General features: G+C 36.2%; 1 long non-coding RNA gene across 1 annotated transcript in view; it reads right to left on the reverse strand.

Annotated features, from left to right (window-relative positions):
• Positions 1–6,395, reverse strand: part of LOC126084025 (uncharacterized) — a 111,540-nt gene extending 105,145 nt beyond the window's left edge. The window contains exon 1 of the long non-coding RNA XR_007518912.1: positions 6,337–6,395. This is a non-coding gene — a long non-coding RNA (uncharacterized LOC126084025). The remainder of the gene's footprint in view (positions 1–6,336) is intronic.
• Between the last annotated feature and the right edge of the window lie 1,758 nt (positions 6,396–8,153).

The raw sequence follows: 8,153 nt of genomic DNA on the forward strand, positions 1-8,153 counted from the left end.
AGCTCTTAACCACTACACCACCAGGTTTCTGTTTTTGGTTGGTTTCAATAATAAGCAGATGATATTCTGTTGGGATCTGTAATGTTTTCACTTGCTAATTTTTGGAAGTAGATCACCAGGTCTTTCTTCCCAGCCTGTCTTAGACTGGAAGCTCTGCTGAAACCTATCCACCATGAGTAACCCTGCCAGCATTTGAAATACCAGTGGAATAGCTTCCAGCATCATAGCAACATGCAAGCCACCATAGTGCAGCAAACTGATAGATAGACAAGAAAAGGACACGATGTTTGGTCAAACAGAGGACAAACAAAAATGAGGGAAACCCAAATCATGCCTGTGAGGCTAGTTGATATCAGCCTCCCAGTTGAGTCTTTTCTGGTCTGGCCAGCCACTACTTGTAAGCATAGATTCTCAGGTATGGCCTGGAAGTCCCAGACCAAGGTATCTCAGTTCCTCCAAAGGTTATTGCTCCAGAGCTTAAGACTAAGGCCACTTATTCAGGGTAAAACTATGTTCTTTACCTCACGACAGGAATAAAAAAAAACATCAAATGGCAGACAAAGGGTTAATATTCCAAGTAAACCGAGAGCTGTTACAAATAAAAAAATAAGCAGACATAAAGCTAAAGGCAAATAGAAAAAATACAAAGGCCACAAATAGGTAGTTCATTTAAAAACAAATACAATCAATAAACATACGACAAAGTATTCAATTTGCTAATAAAAAAACTGCAAAAAAAAAAAAAGAGGGAAGTCTTCAGTGAGATAAAGTGATACATAGCTGCAACAATGGACTCAAACATATCAAAGATCGTGAAGATGGCGCAGAATTAGCCACCATTTCATTGTGTTATACATAAGGTTGCCAGGAGTCAGTGCCAACTCAAATGCAACTAAGAACAACAATAAAAAGCAGGGTCATACTCCAGGCACAGGACTAAGAAAAAGAGATTATCAAAGCTCTCTTTTCTATACAAGCAGGTCCCCCATCCCTCTAAGCAGACTCTCTTTACCATCTTGCCACCCACCCGCCCCACCCAGTTCTCAGCGCTCTATACCACTCTGTGTGCCTCCCACTACTCTTGGTGTGTTCTTCTGTAATATTTACCCCGTTCTGGCTAGGTTTCATGCCATTTTTATGGCTTTTTTTTTTTTTTAAGAGATTGTATCATATAATTCAATAAAACAAAAAGACCACATTCCATTCATTATTTCACTAATTTATTTGATCAATATACTTTAAGCTGCCTGGACATACAAGCACTGGGCCTTTCAGAAAGGAGGCTGGAGGCATAAGGAACCTAATACCACTGCTCAGACTGGTGGGGTCCAGAATCCATAAGTCCTTGGAATATTATTCACCATCAGTAAAGATAATTTCCTGAGTGGTTACTCTGTTCCTGGAATCACAGGGTTACAGAGGACTTAGAAGACATGGTTCCTGCTACCACAGAGCTTATATAGCAGTCAGAAAGTTAGAAACATGAAAGAACTAGAGAAAGAGTAAAAATTACCTTTCAAGGCAGGTAAGAGTTAACAAAAGGGAAAAGGGGGTACTTTAATGTGAGCTAAGACTTAGGAAGTACAGAAGACTGTCATCTGAGGTGAGTGTGCTTTCTAGTATAATGAAGTTTGGGATTGCATCATAGGAGGAGGAAACATATGAGCTGGGTGCTGAGCTGAAATTTTGCCCAGTATTTTGGAGGTTGCCCAGAATATTTTCCACTATAATCTAAAAACTACCCAAGATATTCACCTCACACTAAGAAAGTATAGAAAATATCCTTGTTGGGGGCAGGGGTGAAGAAAGTGTGATATACGAAAAACCTTCCTTGGGGCAACTCTGAGAAAGGAAACACAACTTTCCCTTAACAATTACAAATTGCATAAGTGCAAATGACAATACAAGAGAAGACACTCCGGCTTGAATTGTGTTGGATCAATAAGAGACACCGGGATGGACAAAGGCACAAATTCCCATGCCTCAAATTGTTCAAGACTCATTTTTATGATTTTAATTAAAACTTATCATTTCTAGGAATATTGATTCGAACTACTGACCTTTTGGTTAGCAGCTGTAGCACTTAACCACTACGCCACCAGGGTTTCCTCATAATTCATGGAATGAAAGCATCTTTGTCAAAGTCTAATGGATGTCAAGCTAACAACAATATCACATTTTCAGTAATGTGTCCAATTTACATTTCAAATGTTAAAAAATAGTCTGAAAAAAAACAAATCAAGCATAAACATCACGACGAAGAAAAAAGGAAAGCAGGCTCATAATATTAGAATAAGGTTGCGTTCACGGCTGGAAGAATTTCCAGATTGAAATCACAGCACTCTACTAACCCAGTGAGAAAGTCAGAAGGGGGGCGGGTGGGAGGATAGTGAAGATAAAGTCAATGGCTCTAACATTCTAGTGAAACAAGAACTACCCTTCTCCTTAAAAAAATTAGAGATGCTTTTTTTTTCTTTCAGATCATTTTGGATATTCTAAATGAGTTGGCATTTAAATGAGTTGACACCGACTCAACGGTACCTAACAACAACCAATCTGGAAATAGTAAATGAGCAGCCCTCAAGGAAGATATTATATAAAAGCAAAACCGAACTGTTTTTTGACGGTAATCTATGATTGGAAAAGCCCAATTACCTTTTTCAAATCTGTGCCATTGCAGCAAAGAAAGCTTGACTTTTTTTTTCTTTGTTGAATTTGGAAGGACTTGCTATGCTTTTAAAAAAGAACTATATTGTTTCATTAAAAATGCTCTGTATCCAGAAAGTAGTCAATACCTACAGAAAGAACAACCTGTTTTAAATGTGAAAACTTAAAATTAAAAAAAAAAAAGGTTTCTCAATTAAGCCTAGCCTATCCAATGAATTAAAAAAAAAAAAAAAAATTTATTCAATGAGAATAGCTCCTTTTTAATGGAGTTTTCTTCCTCCCTCATCTATCTCATGACCCCATCCCAATTCCAACCAGCTCTGGAAAGCACTCAGTAAACAGGGAACAATGCCTTATTACACAATTACTTGCTATTGCTTTTCCTCTAAAAGCAAACAAAAATATATTTTTTTAATGATAACATTTGGCCTAGATTATTTTTCATGTACTTCTACTTGGCAGAAACTTAGAAAAAGCAGACGGATAGTGTTTTAATTTTTTTTAAAAAAAACAACACACGTAGTCTTTTTGTAAAATCAGAATGGTTCTGCATGCAGATACTTAATCTGTCATGGTATACACAATGAATATTCCATAGGCACAGTCAAGAAGAAGACAAATTTGATATAGAAGAATATCAAGTGATATCTGATACCAAACGAGCTATACTTTGAAGACTTGAAACTTCCTCAAGTCTCTTTCTGGAAATGGAAAATGAAATGCATCAAGTGTTGTTCAGGTTACACTCACACTTAAATTGCTCCTTGATGGATCTAAAATATGAAACCAGGAATTCTAGAGTTCGCAGAATTTTCTAAGCTACCTAAAAATAACAATAAATATCTGCTAAATTCGGATATTTTCCCAGTGAGACACTATTATATTGAGATTCTCCTACAAAATCAAATTTTCCTAAAAATTGTTGAGAATCATAATTACCTCTTACAATATTTACCAAAGGCTCGTCTTAAATCTCAAAATTTAGAACATATGATTTAAGAAAACCTTTTAATCAAGAACCTAGCTCATCATGATTACTACCATTATTATTTAAATGAAGCAAGGATATTTTTAAAAAAAAAAAAAGTATTCCATGAGAAGGATGCAAGAAAACCAGAAATTCCATATAATATAAAATAGTATTTGGAAAAGAGAGACTTAACTCAATAACAGGCTATATTTTACTTTAAAGTCCTAACTATGCTAATAAAAAAAATCAAAAAATTAAGCATAGCTGTTCATTTAAGAAAAATTTCTGGACTTCTTGCTGATAAAATGTGGTATTTCTTTGATAGCAGAAAATTCTCTACATGCCGCATGACTTAAAAACAGAGCACTAGAATAGAAAACCTACTGAATTTAAAGTATTGAGAAACTTCAAACCACTCCATAATAGGTTAATCTTTTTGAGTTTATTTAATTTCTGATAGATAAAATATCTGAAATTTGGAACCGATGGAGAGAGAGAAAGACAGGATTTATTCATACATATGGAGAACTGTGAAGGATCTGAGGTTTTACCCCTACGTATAAGCTAACAAATTAGCCTGCCACAGTTCCATAGGCTCTGGCAGAAACACAAGTTTCCTGGATCAAAGACAAAGGATCTTACTGCTCAAAACACAGCAAACAGCATGAGCTCACATCCACACTGCTTCCCCTTGCCCCCAAAGTCCTGTGGTGTAATGCAGAATGGGCCAGGTGAATATTGAACACACAGAGGATTTGTATCACAGCTGAGCAACACCAAGCTTAGGAAACCCCAATATTCTATAATGGGGCAAGGAATCTTCTTGGGAGCTGTAATTCTGCCTACCACATGCTGCAACTCAAAGTATGTCTTTGGACCAGCAGTGTTAACACCACTTGGGAGCTTGTTAGACTATCAAGATTCACGCCAGATCCACTGAATCAGAATCTACACTGCAACAAGGTCCCAGTTGATTCATATACATATTAAAGTCTGAGAAGCCCTCATCATCCATAGGTCTAGAACACACTGCAGATGCTAATGCTACCACACAAGCAAGAGACAATTAAAACTTGGGTAGTCTGAAGAGATCCCTCCATTTCTCCCTGCTGATGCCAATTGTGCTAGTCTCAACTTGACAAAAACTGGAGAACTGAAGAGTCGTGGTTGGTGCTGAGATTCTTGTCCTGGTCACTGCCACCCACTGCTGGTCTAGGCTCTGATCCGTTAGCAGAGATTCCTCAGGTTGTAGAAGGAGGCCATTCCTTCCCTTACTCACTGCAAACATGCAGCCAGTTTTCTCAAGGCATGCTCACAGTAAGGTAGTTTAGTAATAAAAAGGCTTCACTTCTTAGCCTCATATTATACCGAAAACCATTCCTCCGTTTCAGCCCCCAAGGACCTGGTAGTGATTCCAGGTCACTCATCCAGAACTGCCTTTACATTATAGTGAGTTTCTCCTTAAGTGTTGGTATCTTCTCACAGCTGACCTTAGTTTGAACTACTTCAATCCACCTAAGATATTTTAATAATTTTGACTCTCAAAAGGACTATCCTTGGTCCCTACGCAATTTTGCTAGATCTGATTCTACTAAATCTAGGACTCTTTCATTGCACGTAATCTCACATAACTCACTATTAAACAATGGGAACAAAATTAGAGTTTAGATCCAAGGCCCCAAGTCACTTTCAATTGGAATAAAGAGGACTTTGTTAATTAATGATATTATAACGTTTCTCACTCTTTAAAATACAGAGACGTTACTAGAAGTTTAATTTAAATTTAAATTACTTAGATTTAAATTTAATATAAATGCCAGAAGTTGCGCTTAATCATAAATAGTAAGAAATGCCACCATTAATTCGGTTATATAGAATTTTCAAATCATTTCTAATTTGATTTTCATAATAGCTATATAAGTTAATAAGCAAGTATATCATTATTCCTATTGTATGGATTAGAAAACTAGGCATGAACAAATTCTTCAGCTTATACAACTAATATATAATAGAAGCAGCTCCAAACCAAGGATTTTTGACTTCATAAACTAGATATATTTCTTTACCAAATAATTATAAGTTACAGATTCACATCACGTAACTTATAATTATTTGGTAAATAAATATATCTAGTTTATGAATTCAAATTTGCTTAAATCATAATTTCCTAAAGTAGTACATGTTTCCAAATGCAAGCTATCATGCAATAGTCAGCAGATGTATTGAGAGAGAAAAGAATGGTTATAAAATAAATAAGGTAATTGCCATTCCTCACATCCTGAATGCTATGGAAATTCATAAGTTTCCTGCACAATATAAAATATTCTCCAGACTACATGCATCATTTAAATGTTCTGCAGTTTAAAATATGTTGCAGTAAAGAAAAAAACAATTAGCCTCATCCATTTCTGCTGTGAGACACATAAAATTGGACTGTTGGTATGGACATGATCTGTAAAGAGTATCTCTGCTGGTAAATCAGTGAAATACCATTAACCTTTCAGTGAAAAGTGGTTGATATAGACAAATAAGACAAATTTGGAGCCTTTGTAGGGGGAATGTTGGTTTTATACATCCTTTCAGGTGAAAGTGATTTATTAACCATTAAAACACAGCAAATGCTTTAGGAATAAACATTCTATAAAGATATTTCAAAATGTCTCCCAAACAATTCAATTGTACATCACAAGGTTTCTTACCTTTGCTCAGCCATTACTCTTTAGAATGAAGGAAAAGCAAATACTTGCAGTGATATTCTAGGATACAGAAAGAGATAAAATCAATCATTCATATAAGAGCTTTCCATAAATGAACCACAAGCTATTGACAGTCATCACATAAGATGGCACCTGGCAAGTCACTTCTTATCCACATTCCACTGCTTTTCTGTGGGAACAGAAATAGTACCCTGTTCTTTTCCATCTGGACTATACTGTTTCACTCAGTTGTGTGTGGTTCAACTGGCAGGCAACATTTTTACTCACAATTTAATTTCATGTCTCCAAATTTAAGGTAGAAGTCACCGAAGTAATAATTATGCTCAGTTATTTGAAACTGGCTTGAATATTTCACATTAAATGCTGTTTCATAGTTGTGATGGACCATAAAAGATTTCCTGGACTATCTCCAGGGAAATGAAGAAATCTAAACCACCACAACACCAAAAATATCCTTCTGGAATATTTCCAAGGAAAGTGTTCTCTAGGATCCTTAGCTCAGTGCTAGTAACAATAGTTACAATTTATTAACCAAATACAAGGCGACATGCACAGTACTGGGTACTAAATTGTATGTTTTACTTCTATTATCTCAAGATCCTAATAATCCTGCAAGGACATCAGTCCCTCATTTTGCTGACGAGAAAGCTGAAGAACAAAAATCCAAGGCCAAAAACAAAGTAAATGACATATGTCTTAGCTATCCAATGTTGCTACAACAAAGTACCACAAGTGGATGGTTTTAACAAACAGAAATTTATTATCTCACAGTTTAGGAGGCTAGAAGTCTGAATTCAGGCAGGGCGCCAGCTCCAGGGTAAAGCTTTCTCTCTCTGTTGCAATCTTCCCCTAGTCTAGGCGTTTCTCAGTGCAGCGACCCTGGGTCCAAAGAATGTGCTCCACTCTTGACTCTTCCTGCTTGGTGGTAATGAGGCCCCCCTCTCCTCTTTGATCCCTTCCCCCTTTTATATCTCAAAAGAGATTGACCCAAAATACAACTTAATCCTGTAGATTGAGTCCTGCCTCATTAACAAAACTGCCTCTAATCCTGCCTCAATAACATCATAGAGGTTAGGATTTACAACACATGGGAAAATTTTATCAGATCACAAAACATAGGACTACCACACAATACTGGGAATCATGGCCTAACCAAGTTGACACAGATTTTGGGGAGACAAAATTCAATCCATAATAGCATGTCAGAATTCCCAACCAGCACTGTTTCGAAAGCTTTTTTATGCAACCAAAGTCTTCCCTACTTTACCTTCATTCAGTAAATAGTCCACCTGTAAGTATCCATTATAAAGGCACCACATTAATGTGCCTTTGGAACTTTTTAATTCACACCTCCTAGAATTCCAAGTTACTCACTTCACCAGTTACCTTATCTCCTTCACTTGCCGTACCAAACATTACGCCTAGATTGAGCATTTATCTACTTATTCAGCAAATATTTAGTCCATGTCTAAGGTATTGTCTTAATTCCATTCCTCCAATACTTCCCCTTCCCATTCTTGGTAAAATAGATTCTAGAGAAAAGTGTGAATACAAAAGTAGAATTCCAGCTTATATTACTAATTCTTCATAACTAGATAGTTGATAAGGATTTTTTAGTCTTTATATTTTCCCAGGAATTAGGTGGATAATAAATCTTTGATCAAGAATAACTAGAAGTTATATAACAGTTCCCTGCCATGAAGTTCTTCACATAAAAGAGGTATAAATGGGGGACTAATAGAGACAGTGATATAAAAAGTTGGCATAAAAGTGTAGAAGATCTTTATTGATCAACTAAG

Source organism: Elephas maximus, chromosome 10 (genome assembly GCF_024166365.1).
Source record: "Elephas maximus indicus isolate mEleMax1 chromosome 10, mEleMax1 primary haplotype, whole genome shotgun sequence".
Classification (NCBI taxonomy): Eukaryota; Metazoa; Chordata; class Mammalia; order Proboscidea; family Elephantidae; genus Elephas; species Elephas maximus.